Source organism: Zingiber officinale, chromosome 9A, assembly GCF_018446385.1.
Source record: "Zingiber officinale cultivar Zhangliang chromosome 9A, Zo_v1.1, whole genome shotgun sequence".
Classification (NCBI taxonomy): domain Eukaryota; kingdom Viridiplantae; phylum Streptophyta; class Magnoliopsida; order Zingiberales; family Zingiberaceae; genus Zingiber; species Zingiber officinale.
In genome coordinates this window covers 56,112,762-56,130,918 of record NC_056002.1, presented here as the reverse complement: position 1 = coordinate 56,130,918, position 18,157 = coordinate 56,112,762, and the positions used below count along the sequence as shown (strand labels likewise).

General features: G+C 38.6%; 1 pseudogene; it reads right to left on the bottom strand.

The window, feature by feature from the left end:
* Positions 1–16,683: 16,683 nt before the first annotated feature.
* LOC122022111 lies at positions 16,684–16,781 on the bottom strand (annotated as a pseudogene).
* Between the last annotated feature and the right edge of the window lie 1,376 nt (positions 16,782–18,157).

Below are 18,157 nucleotides of genomic sequence, written 5' to 3'. Positions count from 1 at the left end.
ACTTTCTTACCCTTAGACTTAGTAAACTTAAACATTCATACATACATACAGCGGAAGCATATCTATGTTTCTAAGCATAGAGTAACATACTAAACATATGAGTATGAAATAACATGGTTCAACTTAAATAGTCATGGTATTCATTTCTAACACATGCATATGAAATCATGAAAGACATCAACATAACATAACATTTTATTCATAAGTTCACTTAAGCAGGTCATTTTATTTTCTTTAGCCAAGTCACCATCACACATCTCTTGCCCCTTCCTGCTGCTCCTCTAGTTTATCCATTCTTTACCTTTATCTGTGGTACAAGGAAAAGTATCTGTAAGCACTCAAGGCTTAGTGAGATCCTTTCCTACTCACAAAAACCAACGTATCATGTAACATCATCATATCGTACATTATAGAATAAATGGTGCTCATATCATCAGGTAATTAAAACATATCATATCATGGCATGAATCTTAATAATAACATAACGTAAGGTAAACAACATATTATGGCATACATCTTATCATGGTACAAGTAACATCATATCATGACATAAATCATATCATAACATAAGAAATCATCATATCATGGTGATCATATCTCAACATAAGAAATCATCATATCATGGTATAAATCATATCATAACATAAGAAATCATCATATCATGGTAATCATATCCCAACATAAGAAATCATCATATCATGGTATAAATCATATCATAACATGGAGGTACATCAGAGCATAAGTGAAATCATCATGACATTTCTTTTCATAACATCAAGGCATCATATCATAGCATATCTGTAAGCATTATTTTTCATCATATCGTGAGCATGGATGCAAGATGTCCTTTAAAACATGGGAAATGCCATGTACAATATGCCTTTCAAAACATGATTTATGTCATGTGTGAGATGTCTTAAAACAATATCATATAGTACTTGAAAATAATCTCAACATGAAAGGGGCCTGGCTTAGTACCACATACATACATAATGCGCGCATCCTAAGTAGACCCAAGGTATCTAGTCTTGAACCTACTAGGAAACTAGGCCCGTAGCTCGGCCTAGGGGCACATAAGGAGCCCACCCTTTACTAGGCCCGTAATTCGACCTAGGGGCGCATAAGGAGCCCACCCTTTTGGTACAAGCCATTCAAAGTAAAATACATGTCATATCATATCTCTATCTTTTCATAACATATTCATGTCATTCATAGCATATCTTATTCATGTCATTCATAGCATATCAAGTTCATATCATACATAGCATATCATGTTCATGTCATTCATAGCATATCATGTTCATGACATTCATAGCATATTACATTCATGTCATTCATAGCATATCATGTTCATGCCATTCATGTCATTTATAAGGTATGCATAAATGGGCACATAGCCATGCATACTTGGGCACATAGCCATCATACTTGTCTTTGGGCACATAGCCACCATATTTGGGCACATAGCCATCATATTTGGGCACATAGCCATTTTAGGTATCATTCTCATGCATGGTTCATAAGCATATGTAAACGAGCAACATAATATATCATGGAAGGAAAAAGAAACATAATCATGCATGGATCACAAGTTAACTTCTCCTAATTCATATCATGGCAAGGGAAGTACATATTGAGTCATAACTTAGTCTAAATTCTCAACCCACTAAGGGTGGCCGAAACATGCATAGGCTCATTTAGGTTTCATGAAATCATACAAGCATATGAACCCACATTCATTTCTATAACATTTAACATAAGGAACATCATAAGCATATTTGATTTAGGTTCTATGCTTCCTAGGTTTTTAAATCCATCTTGGCCGAAACATACATGGTCCAAAACTTGGTTACAATAGCATGTAAATATGTGAATCTTAATCAATTTCCATGTATTTATCATAGGCATTCACATGAGCATATTAGGTTAAAGTTCAAGCTCCCTAAGTTCACCAAGTGTAAGTGGCCGAATGCTACAAAAGCATAGATTCTAAGCATATGAGTACCCTATAAATTTCATAGCATATCATAGAGGAAAACATAACATATTAGGGTTGAATTTAGGCTTGCCTAAGCCCTACTTTTCAAGGTGGCCGAATGTTCAACATGTGTAAACATAACCCTAAGCAACATGAAATCTCAAGTGCATTATGTTATCTTCATATCTTTTCATAGGGTAAAACATAAGCAAGCTAGATTTGAGGTTGAGCTTCCTTAAGGTATTAAATCCCTTAATGGCCGAAACCTTAAGGTAAGATACTACTAGTTCTAAGCAACATACAAGTATAAAACATCAATAGCACATTCATAACATATTATGGAAAAAACTTCATACTTGATACCTCTTCTAGAAATTACAAGCATGGGAGTACCTTATAAATTTCATGGCATATCATGGGGAGGAACATAAACATGTTAGGGTTGAATTTAGGCTTGCCTGAGCCTTACATTTTAGGTTGGCCGAAAGGTTATCATGTGAAAACCTAACCCTAAGCAACATGAATCTCAAGGGCATTATGTTACTTTCCATATCTTTTCATAAGGTAAAACATACGCAAGCTAGATTTGAGGTTGAGCCTCCTTAGGGTATTAAATCCCTTCATGGCCGAAACCTTAAGGTAGGGTCCTACTAGTTCTAAGCAACATACAAGTAAAAACATCAAGGAAATATTCATATAACATCATAGAAGTGATCATAGGCATGTTAGTTTTTAAATTGAGCTTCCCTAGGTTTTAAGCCTCTTCATGGCCGAACCCTAAGGTAGAGTATTACCTAACTCCAAGCCTTATACAAGCATGAAATATCAAGGTCATATTCATAACATATCATGAGGAAAAACTTAAACATATTGGTTTTGGTTTTAAGCTTCCATAAACTTTACAAGTATCCTAACCGAAATTTCTAAAGGAAACTCTAGGTTATAAATTCATATAAACCCGAACAAAAATCATATAACCACTTGTACCACAGGTGAGGGGATACTCACATCCTCTTGCTTGGTCTTTTCCTAAGAGAAGGTACCCTTTGTCAAAAGAAAGAAGAGAGCTTCTCCTCCTAGTGCTCCTTTTTGTTTCTCTTGCTTGTGAGAGGTAGATCTTGAGGGTTCCTTCTTGTGGTTTGGTTTCCTTAGGTAGAAAACCTTAGTTGGATTTTCGGGAAAGAAGAGAGGATGCTCTAGGTCAAGGCAAGGTGAGGGAAGGGAAGAAAAATGAAGTCCCTTCTTGATTTTCCCTCTTATGCTAGGTGGAAGTAAGAAGCAAAAAGAGGCTTTGCTTTCCCCTCTTCTTAACTCATCTTTTATTCTCTTAATGATGAAGAAATGTCTTCATTCATCCCCCTACTTCCTCTCCTCTCCTTCTCTCTTGTCATCCACGAAAATGAAAAAGAAGGAGAAGAAGACAATTTGTCTTTTTCTTGTTTTCTTCTTAATCAAGAGAAGGAGGAAGAAGGCTACTTGATGTTTTCTTGCTTCCTTCTCTTAATCATGGTTTTATCTTTATCTATAATATCCATTCTCTATTTAACAATAACTCATGATGGTCTAGTGGTAATTCCATAATCCTTAGCTTAAGAAGGTTCAAGGTTCAATCCTCGACCAATTCTTTTTATATATATATATATATATATATATATATTCCATCTTATCTTCTTTTATTCTTAAGAGAAAATCTTCACATACTTAGCTTAAGAAGTTCATGGGTGTTACAGTACTCCATACCTCATAGAAAGTTCGTCCTCGAACTTTAAAATAGCGACATCAGGTGGCACAAGACTTCCTGCTGAGTGCATCAGCCACTTTGTTCGCCCTTCCTAGATGATAAAAGATCTCACAGTCATAGTCCTTGACTAGTTCGAGTCATCTACGTTGTCTCATATTCAGGTCTTTTTGTGTGAAAAAGTATTTCAGACTCTGGTGGTCGGTGTAAATCTTACACTGAGCTTCATATAAATAATGTCTCCATGTTTTGAGCGCAAAGACCACAGCTGCTAGTTCCAGGTCATCGATGGGGTAATTCTTTTCATGCTCTTTAAGTTATCTAGAGGCGTAGGCGATAACCTTGCCGTCTTGCATGAGTACAGCTCCCAATCCTATTATAGAGGCATCGCTGTACACATCGAAGCCCTTGTCACATTCCGGAAGAGTAAGGATCGGCACACTAGTCAGTCTTCTTTTTAATTCTGTGAAACTCTTCTCGTAGTCATCCGTCCATTCATACCTTTTGTTCTTTTTGGTGAGGCATGTCATAGGGGCTGCAATTTTGGAAAAATCTTCTACAAATTTCCTGTAATAGCCTGCAAGTCCGAGAAAGCTACTGACTTCGCTGGCATTCTTCGACTTGTTCCATTTACTTACAGCTTCGATCTTGCTTAGATCCACCATTACTCCGTCTTTGGAGATAACATGACCCAAGAATGATATTCGATCAAGCCAGAACTCACATTTGGAAAACTTTGCATATAGTTGTTTCTCCTGAAGGATCTGTAGTACTGTGTTCAAGTGTTCAACGTGTTCCTCTGGGGTTCTGGAATAGACGAGGATATCATCAATGAAGACGATCACAAATTTGTGGAGATACGCCGTAAATACCCGATTCATCAGATCCATAAATGTAGCAGGAGCATTAGTTACGCCAAAGGGCATAACTATAAACTCATAGTGTCCGTATCTTGTTCGAAATGCCGTCTTCGGAATATCACCCTGTTTCACTTTCACCTGGTGATAGCCGGACCTCAGGTCAATCTTTGAGAAAACGGTTGCACCCTTTAATGGTTGAACAAGTCATCGATCCGTGGAAGAGGGTACCGGTTCTTGATTGTTACCTTATTCAGTTCTCGGTAGTCTATACACATTCGCATAGATCCATCCTTCTTCTTTACGAACAGTATCGGAGCTCCCCATGGGGAGTGACTAGGGCGGATAAGTCCCTTATCAAGTAACTCTGATAGTTGTTCCTGCAGTTCCTTCAACTCAGCCGGCGCCATTCGGTAGGGTGCTTTAGAGATCGGTTTAGTGCCAGGGATCACTTCAATCTCAAATTCTATTTCTCGATCAGGGGCTAATCCTGGTAATTCATCGAGAAATACCCCTGGGTATTTGCATACTACCGGGACATCTTCTAGTTTCTGGTCATTGGTTCGATTTGCGTCAACCATTTGTGCTAGGAAGCCAGTACATCCCTTATCTAGCATCTTTTTCGCCTTTATAACTGATAGGAATCCCTCAATTCCTTTTCTTGGTTCTCCGATAAATTCAAACCTCAGTTCGGCTTCCGGTTGGAAGACTACTTTTCTTTTACGGCACTTGATTGAAGCGCCGTACTTGCTCAGGAAATCCATGCCTAGTATAATATCAAAATCGACCATTTCCAATACTAAAAGATCCACCGTAAGTATTAGGTTGCCAAAATCTAACGGACAACCTCTGACCTCTTGGGTGACGCCCTAAGTATCACCGGACGGTAGAGAGACAGTCAATCGTTGGGGTCTGCAAGTGGGTAATCTACCAATCTCCCGCATAAAAGTACGAGATATAAAAGAATGCAAGCTACCAGTATCTATCAGTATATCTGCAGATAAGGCATAAATAGAAATCATACCGCGGAAAATCGATCCGTCGGCTCGCTGCGCATCCTCTCTGGTCATCGCATGAATACGCCCACGCCCAGTCTCTAGTGGAGCAACAAGTGGTAACGCTGCCTGCGATGACTGTGTCTGAGCAGGAGCCCGCCACTGAAGTGGTACTGGATATTGTGCCGGAGAAGTCTGAGAGGATGGCGACTGATACTGTACTGATGGCTGAGATTGCGTCTGATACAGATCATGTGGCTAGGACTGCAGCTGATATTGCCTCTGCGTCAGATTATGAGATCCCGGAACGGAGCTCTGGGTACTATGGGAGTGCTGGGGTACTTCTGTCCGAGCATGCCAAATGCAGCTGTTGAAGTGGAAGTTATCCCCTGCTGGCGATGTGAGGGTGAAAATCTCCGCCCTCCTCGTCTAGCCCCTGACTGACTGTGCTGTCCTCCCTGAGCAGTAACTTTGGGAGCAGTGTGCTGAGCCTTCAGCTGGCATTCTCGACTCTGGTGCCCAGGTAGTTTGCAATAAAAGCAAACTGACTGTCCCATAGTACAGGCTGTGGTGATGTGATCTCTGGATCCACATCGCAAACACCGAATGTCGCTGGCGGGTTGTTTCCGGTTCTGCTGAGGAGACTGGAAACGTCCTGAGGAAGACTGCCCTGACTTCTGAGGCCTATGAGAAACCCCGGAAGTATTCTGACCTGTCCGAGTATGACTACTCTGCTGCTGTGTAGCCGGTGGCTGCTGGATCTGTCCAGATGTCTGACCGGGCTGCTTCCTTTTCCTGTCCGGAAACGCTCTCTGCTGAGCTGACTCAATCATGAGGGCTCTGTCCAACGTCTTCAAATAAGATGTGGTACCAAGACCGGTAAACCTTACTTGCAAATGTCCATCCAGCCCCTGAATGAACTGCTACATACGTGAACTGTCCTCAGCAACTAGCTCTGGATAAAATCTGGCCAATCTGTCAAACTCTGTATTATACTCTGTCACCGATCGGTTGTTCTGTCGCAGAATCAGGAAATCCTGACGGTGAGCCATCTGATAAGCTCGTGGGAAGAAATGGCTTTCAAAAGCCTCTCTGAATCTGGCCCAAGTGATGTTCTGCTCGCCGATGATGGAACGCTGAGTAATCCACCAAGTGTTGGCCGCATCCCGTAAGTGAAAAGCAGCCAGCTCTGCTTTCTCCCACTCGGAGCAAGCCATATAGAAGAAGGTCCGCTCTATAGTCTCAATCCAAGACAGGGCCACACTCGGATCACAGTCTCCTCGGAAGAGTGTAAATCGACTCTTCATCGACTCTGCCAACACTGGAATCCTGGCACGTGCCACAACAATGTCAGTGAGCTGTGTCGGGACGGCTGTAGGAACGGGCGGAACCACTAGAGCTGATGCTACAAGTGGTATCCTTGAATAGATCGGAGGAGGAACTCCTGGTGCTACTGTATAAACTGGAGCATATGCCGTCGGTGGCACTGCAGGGTGAGCATAGGTGGCAGCGGCTGGATGTACGGTAGGTAGTGGTACCGGATGTGGAGCAATCGGTATCGCTGGTGCAGGTGCCGCTAGGTATACTATAGGTACTGGGGGCACAGGTGCCATTGGTGTCGGGTACACAGTAGGTCCAGGTGGCGGTGCTGTCGAGTACGCTGTAGGCTACGCTGGAGCAGATGTCAGGTATACCAATGGTACCTCTGATGGTACCATAAATACGGTAGGGGTGGATACAATCTGTGCAGCCGAGGTACGTACCTCTAAGGGAGCCATCGGAGTCTGAGAGCCCGACGCGCCCACAGTATCTTGAGTCTGTCCCTGACTGACAGGCTCAACAACATTAGGTATCTCTGGCAAATCCAGAGATCCCACGGTCCTCGTACGTGGCCGTCCAGCACCACGTCTCGCAGCAATACGTGTAGATCTCCTCATATCTATTAAGTTATATCATAGATATTACTACAAGTATAAACAATTACAAAATAACATCATACCTAATTGTTGTCTGGAGATGTTCCGTCGCTGTCCAGTCCCCATTTTACCTCGAAATTTCGTACAAGGAAATCACCGGAAATCCATACTAACATCCGAAACAAATACCCAGTTTGCCTCGCAAACTTGGGCTAACACAAAATATCCAGAATACCATAAGCAGGTATCATAACCCGCTCTGATACCAATAAATTGATATCAGATAAATCTCGAAAATCCAACACACGGAAATCAAACAAGTATCGCCAAACTTGGCGCTCTGATACCAATAAATTGGTATCAGGTTATTCCAAATATCCAAAATACGAAAGCAAAGATCGTAAAACTTGGGCTCTGATACCAAATAAATTGTCACGCCCCGGAGGAGTCCCTGTCCGAAGAAATTTCGGCAGCATCTCCCCTGTACGATGGACAATCTGAAACTTTACTACATCACCATATACCTCAGCCACATGTGGCTGGAATAATAACAATAATAAACAAACAATAACACAGACATCCACGCAGTTTATATCAATTTCAGCCTCTGGCTGACACAACCACGCAGTTTAATAGTAAACAAACTGAACAGTGATAATATGACTCAAAAACAACCCTACTCAACTACACTCATAAAGCACAAAACCGATGTCATACTCCACTACACTCATAAAGCTCAAATCCGACGATAAAATCAACTTACCTCTTCTGTCGTCTAGGCAGGCATGTAGTAAAACAAATCCAATAAAACTCATACGCAATAAGAATCCATACAAGATCCGAATGTATCAACACAAACAAGTCCAAATAGTGCGATATCCATAACACAAAAACCATAATCCAAGTGTATCAAACAGAACTAGTCTGATAAAGAAAACCAAAAGATAAACCACACGTCCTCGCGGTCTGTAGGGGACTAGCGATTGGAACTCCTCCGGACAGCATCAACCTGAAAATAGCAACGGAGGAGGGTGTGAGTCCAACACTCAACGGGTAACAACTGATATACATAGTAAGTAAATAACATCTAGCACTAATCATGCGTATAGTCTCCTGACGTAATAAAGGTAAATGCAATCTAAAATAAACAAGAGAATACTGTACTAACCAGGACCTGGTACAAGGATAGACAGTCCGAGAGTATAGAAATCCTGTATACATGTCAAGCATGGGCATCCAACCAATATGCAACAAATAAATGCAGCAAACACAATCACAAGAAATAAATGCATCAATGCGTATGATGCCAATGCAGTCATGGTCACCCCTGACGTCAGTCAGCCATCTCACACACAATGGTGGGACTGAGTGGGTAGGGCTGTGACAACCGTGCACTCTGCATCACTACTCCTGATGAGTGACCGAGTGGACGGGATGCTGTCGGAGTACACACATACTCCTACCCCAAATCATAAATGGGGGAGCGCAATGCTCTCATCTCCCGGTACACGATGACAGGGAGGGATCTCGACGTGCTACCACGCTGCAATCACACTACCCATAAGCGGACCAACGGAGCACCGAACGAGCAAACTGACGTGATACCACGCTGCGTCACGCTACCCATGAGCGTCACAATGAAGCACCGAACAGTGATGAAACTGGTGATGTGCTCGACAATAATGGAGCAATCTATCACACAACATGCAATCATGCGAATGGTGCATGACACTAAGCATGGTAATATACTGAACCAATCTATATACATATATGATGTGCACCATAGTTAATAAATCATATCAAGGGTACACAAATCAGATACGGTATCACACCTATGTTCTGAACATGGTGAAGCATGGTTATATCACTACCCCTATAAGCATGTATAATCAGGTAAATAGTAACATGAGATGCAAAACAAGCAATCAACCAAGCATGTAATAGGTATCGGGTAGTGACTAACCGAAGCAAATAAGAAACATAATTATTGCTATTTGTTAAATTCACTACTATGCATATCAAAGACATAAAGTCAAAAGTACCCGCCTCCAATATAGATCGAGCTAAATGACCTCTGTGTCGAAGTGCTCGTCCCGCGTCAAGTCCTGTGTCACCAATGTTTAGTTTAGCTAATTCTATCACGCATTAATTAGCAAACTAAATCCTAATCAAGCTAAGAAATTCCAAATTGGATCAACTCTACATAATCCTATTAACCATGAAATCCACAGATATACTCACAACAGTGCATTTACCTCAATCCAAAACTCACCCAATTTAGCCCTAATTCAACTCATATATCAAATCCATACTCTTACCTTAAGTTCACAGATGTGATCACTGATCCAACACCAAGAGATGGTCGCTGCTGGTATTAGAACAAGCAACTTCACTGCTAGGGCACGGGTTGGAGGGCTTCAGCAGTAGGGAACTAGGGCACAGGTGAGCCAGCAACGATCTAAGGGTTCGGTTGGCCGGCACTAGGGAAAACAACGGCGACACTGTGCAGAGGAGCAGCGAAGGCTGTACACCCAAACTAGGCACAGGGGAAATCGACGATGCTCTGCCAGAAGAGAGGAAAGGACTCGGCCGGCGGGGCTCGCGTGTCGCCGGCGTTTGGGCAGGGAAGAAGAAGAAAGGCAGCATCACTGCTCCCTGTGTTGGCTGCGACAGTGTAGCTCGGTGCTAGGGCACAGGAGCAAGGAAAGAGGATTGGCTCGGGCGGAGGAGGGAAGGCCGTCTGCCGGCGCTAGGGCAGAGCACCTGGGGTGTCGGCGCCGTCGAGTGTGATTCTGAAGTGGACGACAGCGACACCGCCTCGGTAGAGAGGAAGAAATCGCTGTCGCTTGGCGAGGAGGAAGAGAAGGGGGTCTCGGCTTAATGCACACGAAAGGAGAAGGAAAATGCTGTGCGCGATGTGGCTAGGGCAGAAAATGAGAAGAGGAAGCCGAGGGGTTTTGTCGCGAGAGGGGGAGGAAACCGTTCAGGGAAGGAGGTTAGGGCTCGCGGGCAAAGAGGAAACGACGAAAAATAAAGAAAAGGAAAAAAGAAATAAGAATGAAAAGAAAATCAACATTTCCTCGCTTAAATGGGTAGCCTAAACAGGCTTTCCCAGCCCCCACTTTTATCCCCGTAAACTCGTCCATACGAGCTCCGAAAAATTCTCGAAAAATTTCTAAAAATTCTGAAAAATTCTAAAAAATTCTCTTATTAATATTCGCCTATTTTCGATATTTTACAGTAAATGGAAAGGTCATCTTTGTTATTAGATAGATTTGTTTGATTGCTTGATTTACTACTTTCCTTATTTCTTCCTAGATCAAGATGGTTCGATAAAGACTTAGGCTTGATCGACACATGACTAGTTAAGCCAAAGATTTTCAGAAAGAAAGTTAAATATTTAATTTCTTTAAAAGACTTTATCTAGGAGTGGTCATTGCTTTGATACCCAAGAAGGCCTCTGTGCCTCGACACAGCTGGGAAGCTGATTAGTGAAATGGATATTTAACTGACTAACTATTAAACATAAGTCTAACTCAAATATAAATTAATTATTATATTTTAAATTAAATTTTAAAAGATAAAATTAATAACTATCTCATAAAATCCAAAAGGTTCTCTGTTTGAAAATCTAGAAAAGGGTGAAACGAATTTAGATTAAAATTGAGAATTAGCTTAACTCAAACTTAACCTAAACTTAACTCAAACCAATTAAACTAATTAATCTACTTAACTTAAACCAAACTTAATCAAACCTAACTCAAAATTAACCCAAACTTAAACTAAACTTAATCAAACCTAACTTAAAATTAACCCAAGCCTAACTCAAAATTAACCCAAACCTAAATCAAACTTAATCAAACCTAATTCAAAATTAACTCAAAACTAAGAGTTCGAACTCCATCATCTTATAAAAATTTAAGTCAAATAGTCCTTATCTCCAAGATTAAACCCAAGACTATAGAAGAAGTCCTACCTGACCTAGATTGGACAATTGCAATATAAGAAGAACTAGCCCAATTTAAAAGAAACCAAGTCTAGGAACTAATACCTAAACTAGATAATAAATCAATTATTGACACAAAATAGGTTTTTAAGGAATAAATTAGATGATAAAGGAGAAATTGTTAGGAATAAAGTCTGATTGGTAAAAAGGATTTAATCAAGTTGAAGGACTTGACTATAATGAAATATATTCATTAGTAGTTAGACTTGAATCTATTAGGATGTTGTTGGCCTATGCAACACATGAGAGTTTTAAATTATATTGAATGGATATAAAATATATATATTTTTAATGGATTCATAAAATAAAATGTTTATGTAGGTCAACCTCATGGGTTTGAAGATCTAGATCACCCAAACCATATTTTCAAACTAAAAAGGCCTTGTATAGCTTAAAATAAGCACCTAAGGTTTTGTATGAATGATTATCAACATACCTAATATCTAAAGGGTTTAACCAAGGCTAAATTGACTCAACCTTATTTGTTAAAACCTTAGAAAAAGATATCTTTATAGCCCAAATCTATATAGATGATATAATTTTTGGCTCAACCAATACAAATTTATTAAAAGAATTCATTAAATTAATAGAAAATGAATTTAAAATGAGTTTAGTAAGTAACTTAATATTTTATTAGGTTTAAAAGTAAAACAAACCAAAGAGGGTATTTTTTTAGAATCGAAAATTCTAAAAATAGCAACTAATGTAAAATTTGATTCCGACCCAAAAGGCAAACTAATAGACTTAAAGTATTATAGAAGTACAATAGGGAGTCTATTATACTTAATTATAAGTCAATCTAATATTTTATTTGTAGTTGGTATGTGTGCTAGGTACCAATTATGTGCAAAAGAATCACATTTAATAAATGTAAAAAGAATACTTAGGTATATTAAGGGCACACTAAGTATAGGACTTTGGTACCCTAGGGTTAGCACATTTGACTTAGTTGGGTACTCTAACTTAGAGTATGCTGGATATAAATTGGATAAAAAAAGTATAAGTGGAAGTTGTCAATTGCATGGTTAGTGCCTAGTAATCTAGTGTAATAGAAGCAATATTGTGTTGTCTTATCTACTACTGAAGTAAAATACATAGCTATGGAAAAATGTGTAACTCAACTTTATAGATGATACACACTTTAAAAGATTATCAATTAGAATATAAAAATATAAAAAATCTTAATTGATAACATAAGTTCAATCAACTTAACAAAAAATTCAATACAACATTCAAGAACTAAACACATAGAAGTCAAATATCACTTTATAACGGATCATGTGGCCAGGAATGACATTGTACTTGACTATATTGAGTCTAAATCAAATCTAACAAATATCTTAACTAAACCCTTACATGAATTTGAGTTTAGTACACTTAAAAGATAGTTAGGAATATGCACAGTAGAATATATTATTTTATAACTTACTTATCTTTAAGTCTTGAATTTTTGCTTTAAAAATCTATTTTCAAAATTTTTGATTTTTGATTTTTGATTTTTGAAATTAATATGTTTTCAACTTTAAACCCTATCTTTATAAAACTAACATTTTTAAATTAACCTATGGACTTAGACTAGGTTTTACCTTAGATAGCATGATCCTATAGTTTTAGGCGGCCAACATCTCACAAGCACACTAGAACTACTTTGCTTGTGATTAAAAAAACTTAGAAAGGTGTAAGATTCTTAGGACCTTGCCTAGACTTTAGAATACTTATATAAGATAATCAACATAAGTTTGGGTGAAAAATACCAATCCAAATTGATCAAGGTAAGGCATTCTTCTTAGTGAAACTAGATGGATTTAACTTGACTAACCAAGTGAACAATACTATCTTTTGATAGATAGCTAGTAACTAAGGGTTAGATATTTTTTTAAGAAAACTTGATGATTATTTTAAATATTTTTTAGCAAAAAGTACTTTAACTTTTGTATGCTTGGACTTTAGGGCTATACTGATACTATGCACTTTTACCTAATGTTTAATTTTGAAATTTCTTCCCTTAAACAAAATAATTTTTTTTCTCTCTCTCTTAAATTTTTTTTAAAATCAATTACTTAAAGTTTTCAATTTAAGATATTAATGGGAGGGGAAGCTCTATACTCTTTTTTAAATATATGTCAAAGGGGGAGGAAAAGGAGGTTAAAAGTTAAGTATTTTCAAAAAAAAATTTAAAGTATTTTCAAAAGCAAAGTAAAGCTAAGTACTCTTTTGAGTTAAGCTTTTTAAAAGTTAAGTATTTTTAAAAGTAAATTTTAAATATTTTTAAAAAGTAATGTAAAGCTAAGTACTCTTTCAAGTTAAGCTTTCTGACTAAATTCTTTTTCGAAAACAAAGTTTATTTTTAAAGCTAAGTGATTTTTTGAAAAGATTTTAAAAGTTAGATTTTTCTTTTCAAAGTCAAAGTGCTAGAGCTTTTTAAAGCTTCAAAAGTAAAGTTTCAAAAGGTAAGTATTTTTCAGGGGAGCTATGATAAATGATATTCATACTTTGAAAATCTTGAGAAATTCTTACTTTGAAATAGTATTTTTCTATACTTTGAAAATTCTTACTTGTGAAATTTTTTTTTTCTTAACTTGTTGAAATGCTATCTTTATGGTTAACTTAACTTTAAATCATATTACCATAATTAAAAAGGAAGAGATTGTTAGTACAAGGAGCACTAGATAATCGAACCTGAGTTTTGATATTTACAAAGGGTTCAAAACTAAATATTATTGTTATACTAATGAAATTGACTAAGTGTGCTGGAAAGTCCTAAATGTGCTTAGGTAAGGTAAAAGTTCTAGTGAAAATTAGGTAGGTGGAAAGCCTTTATTGTTGCTAAGCAAGAAATCCTGGTTTGAGAGATAGGGTAGAAGTCTTAGCAGGTCAAGTACATCGGGCATAATATCCTACTGGTCGAGGATAGTAGGTGAAAGTTGATGTGCATAGTTTACATATGCATTTATGCATTCTTTATCACACATATACTATATTTTTCTTGAGTATATTTTAAGTTTTTGCACTCTTTCTATCATTATTTCAGCATATTTACTCTTTTGGCAAGGAGATGTGCTCTCGTGCATTTTGTGATTATAGGAATGCTTTTGGAGCAGAGATGGAGTGAAAACATGCTAAGAAGGAGTATGTGAAGAAAATAGTAGAGCGGGGTTGTGCCCTTTGGCACGGCCTTGCCACTTCGCCCGAGCGCAACCAGAACATGCCTGTGCATCTAGCGATCTGCACGATTGTGTGGTTCCTCCATAGCTCAATTGGAGCGGGGGTCGTGCCTTTTGGCACGGTCATGTCTCACCTCCAAGGACCAACTTTGCTCAAGTCGTGTCGATTTCACATGGCTGTGCATCAGTTCTAGCAACCAACAGGCTTTCACGGTGCCCAAGGGGCGCGATTGTGGCATGGCCCGTGGCTAGGGTCGTACCAACCTATAAATAGGGGTTTCTTCCCCAAATTTGGGGAGGAAGTTTTCCCCTTTGGGAAAATGATTCAAAGCTCTAAACCTAGCATCCGAGAGGCTTCAACTCGACAATCCAAGGTCGAATTTCAGTTCTCCATCTCTCCATTAGCAAGGATTGATATGAAGATCACTCATCGGCACTCGCTAAGTTTCCTTTTCCTTACTTTCTTGATTTGGATGTGGAGATTAGTGTGTACTTTGTCTTTGTGATCAATTTTTCTCTTGTTATGGAGTAGATCTTTTATTCTAAGGAGTATCTGTGAATGTGAATTTGATGTAAAACTCTTGGATTATGTCAATGCCCTATTCAAATGATGCTTTCATTCTTGTTCTTGTTAGATCTAATGTGCATGTGTGGTTTTGTGCTTATTTATCATGTTAGATTTGATGGATGTGTGTGGATTATTATCTTTACATGGATTGATCTCTAGATTGTATGACCGAGAGTCCGAGTGACAGGGATTCCCTCTTAACTGGATATCTAAGATTAATTTAGATGAAAAGAGGTAATTCTTCCATAAGAGAGATCTTAACTACTCTTAATGGGTTTTCCCTAATCCTGTGTACATAGATGATGTAAGTGATCTAGGAATATATGACCGGGGGTCTTAGTTATAGGGATTCCCTCTTAACTGGACTTCTTAGGCCACCTTCTTCATTTGGGTACATTAGATGATAATAGGGATAGCACTTTGACAAATAGCCATGAATTAGTGTTGGTACATTTATTAGGCTTCTTGCACGTATGAGAGTTGATGGCAGGAATGGGTGAGTCCAAGTACATTAAGTTCTTTCATTTTGAAACCAAAACCCTTAGAACTTTTACTAAGCAAGACTTTCTCAATCTTCTTATCGCTAGTTCACTTTCCTTTGTTTGTATTCTTTACTTTTATGCAAGAAATCCTTTTCCAAGGTTCGTTAGTTTAACTAATTTGAGGTGTAAGTCTTTAGGTGTTCCTAATCTCTGTGGAATCGATATTTTTATTACTGACAACGTAGCCGTGCACTTGCGGCTTTGTAATAAGTTTTTGGCGTCATTACCAGGGATTGACATAGCACTTATCGATTGTCATTTAAAGTTAGTCTAAACTCAATTCTTCTTTTCTTTTTGTAAATATACTTACACATACATCTTGCATTTCTTTAGAATTTATGCATTTCTAAAACTCTGTTTTTCTCTGTCTTTAAATTTTTTGCACTTTTATTCTTTAGACTTAATTGTTTAGTATTGCTTTTGTATGTGTAGAACTAACATTGCAAGAAATTTATATCCTATTGATCCTGAGATTGATAGGATATATCACAAAAGAAAGAATCTGCAAAAGTAACAAGTAGAGCAATCACATTCAGAAATGACAAATAGACCTCTCAAGGATTATGTAGTGCCTTATGCACGTGGCTTGAGGTCAAGCATCACTAGACCATCCATTAAAACTAATTATTTTGAAATAAAGCCTGCAATTATTACAATGGTGCAACAACACCAATTTAGGGGAGGACCTCATAAAAATCTGAATCAACACCTTGAGATCTTTTATGAGATATGCGGGACCATAAAGATGAATGAAGTCCCTGCTTAGGCCATTAGACTAATGTTGTTTGGTTTTTCTTTAAGGGATCGAGCTAAAATGTGTCTTATTTCCTTACCAACTAATAGCATCACATCTTAGGAACAATGTTAGCAACAATTTCTTGATAAGTTTAATCCCCCTAGTAAAACTGCTTATATAAGGAATCTTATAGTAAGTTTCAGACAAACAAATTCAGAATCATTATTTAAAGTATGGGATAGATTCAAAAATATGCTCAGACAATGCCCACATCATAGACTTGAGAAGTGGCTGGTTCTACACACTTTTTTTAACAACATCAACTATCACACAAAAGTGTCCCTTGACTCTGCAACTAAAGGGGTATTAATGAATAAAAGTCTAGATGAGGCTGAAGATATAATTGAGAGTGTAGTTCAAAATCATCATCAATGGGCAACTAAAAGATATGTTCTTCTCTGGAAACCCTGTCAAGGCATCAAGAAAATATCACATGCATGCGATTACTCTCATGTTCGCGAAGCTAGATGCCATGACCAAAAAGCTTGAGAATATGGGTTCTGGCACAGTTAATGCAATTGTATATGCGTGTGATTCTTATGGAAGCACAGATTGTGCTCAAGAAACTTATCCTCTAGGGGTTATTTCTACACAAATAAATCAACTTGAGTAGTGTGATGTAATAGTAAGTTATAATCAAAGACAAAACAATCTATACTCTAACACATACAACCCCGAGTGGAAGAATCATCTAAATTTTTCTTATCAAAACAATCAAGATCAAGGACCATCTGCAAGGGCAAGGCTAAGTTACCAACCCGGACAACAAAGATACCAACAACCACAGTCACAAATCTATCAACTATCTTGGATAGAAAAGATACTTGTGGAAGTTCTTACTGAGCAAAAGGAGATGAAGAATGAATTCAAGAAAATGAGTCAAAGGATAGATAGTGTGGAAAAACATCAGAAAATCCAAGATAGCCAAATAGCTCGATAGCTTCATCTTCTACAAGAGCTCAAGGGTCATTTTCAAGGAAGACAAATGTAAATCCTATTGAGCACTATAATAGGATTGAGCTTAGGAGCGGATGGACCTTGGGAAAACCCCAAATGACTACTCAGCATCATGGAACTCACAATGATGGAGGTAAAATTTCATTAAAACACACTCACACACCCTGGTTGTGTTTTTTGACACGGTCGTGTGACATTGGCAGAGCTGAACAAGCTCAAGTCATGCCCATTGGGCACGACCATGTGATTGTGACCGAGCATGATCTAGGCAAGGTCGTGTCATTTGACACAGTCGTACCTTGGTGGCTGAGGTGAACAAGGTCAAGCCGTGTTAAATGGCACAACCCATGCGGAATAAAGAAATAAATGGGTTGACATAGCTGTGCCGTGTAGGCACGACCGTGCCCTAGCTGCCGAACCAAGCACGGTTCGACCTGTGCCCTCAAGGCACAGGCATGGGGAGGCACACACGCACCCCTCCCCCCACCCACCCACCCCCTTTCTCCTATTCTTTTTCTTTATCAACTCTTCCTACAACTATCCTTTTCTTCTCCATCTCCAAACAAAAATTCTTTCACTTCTTCTCAAGATCTCTTCCACTCTAGATCTTTCTAAACTTTTTTTTTCCAAAATTCCCAAA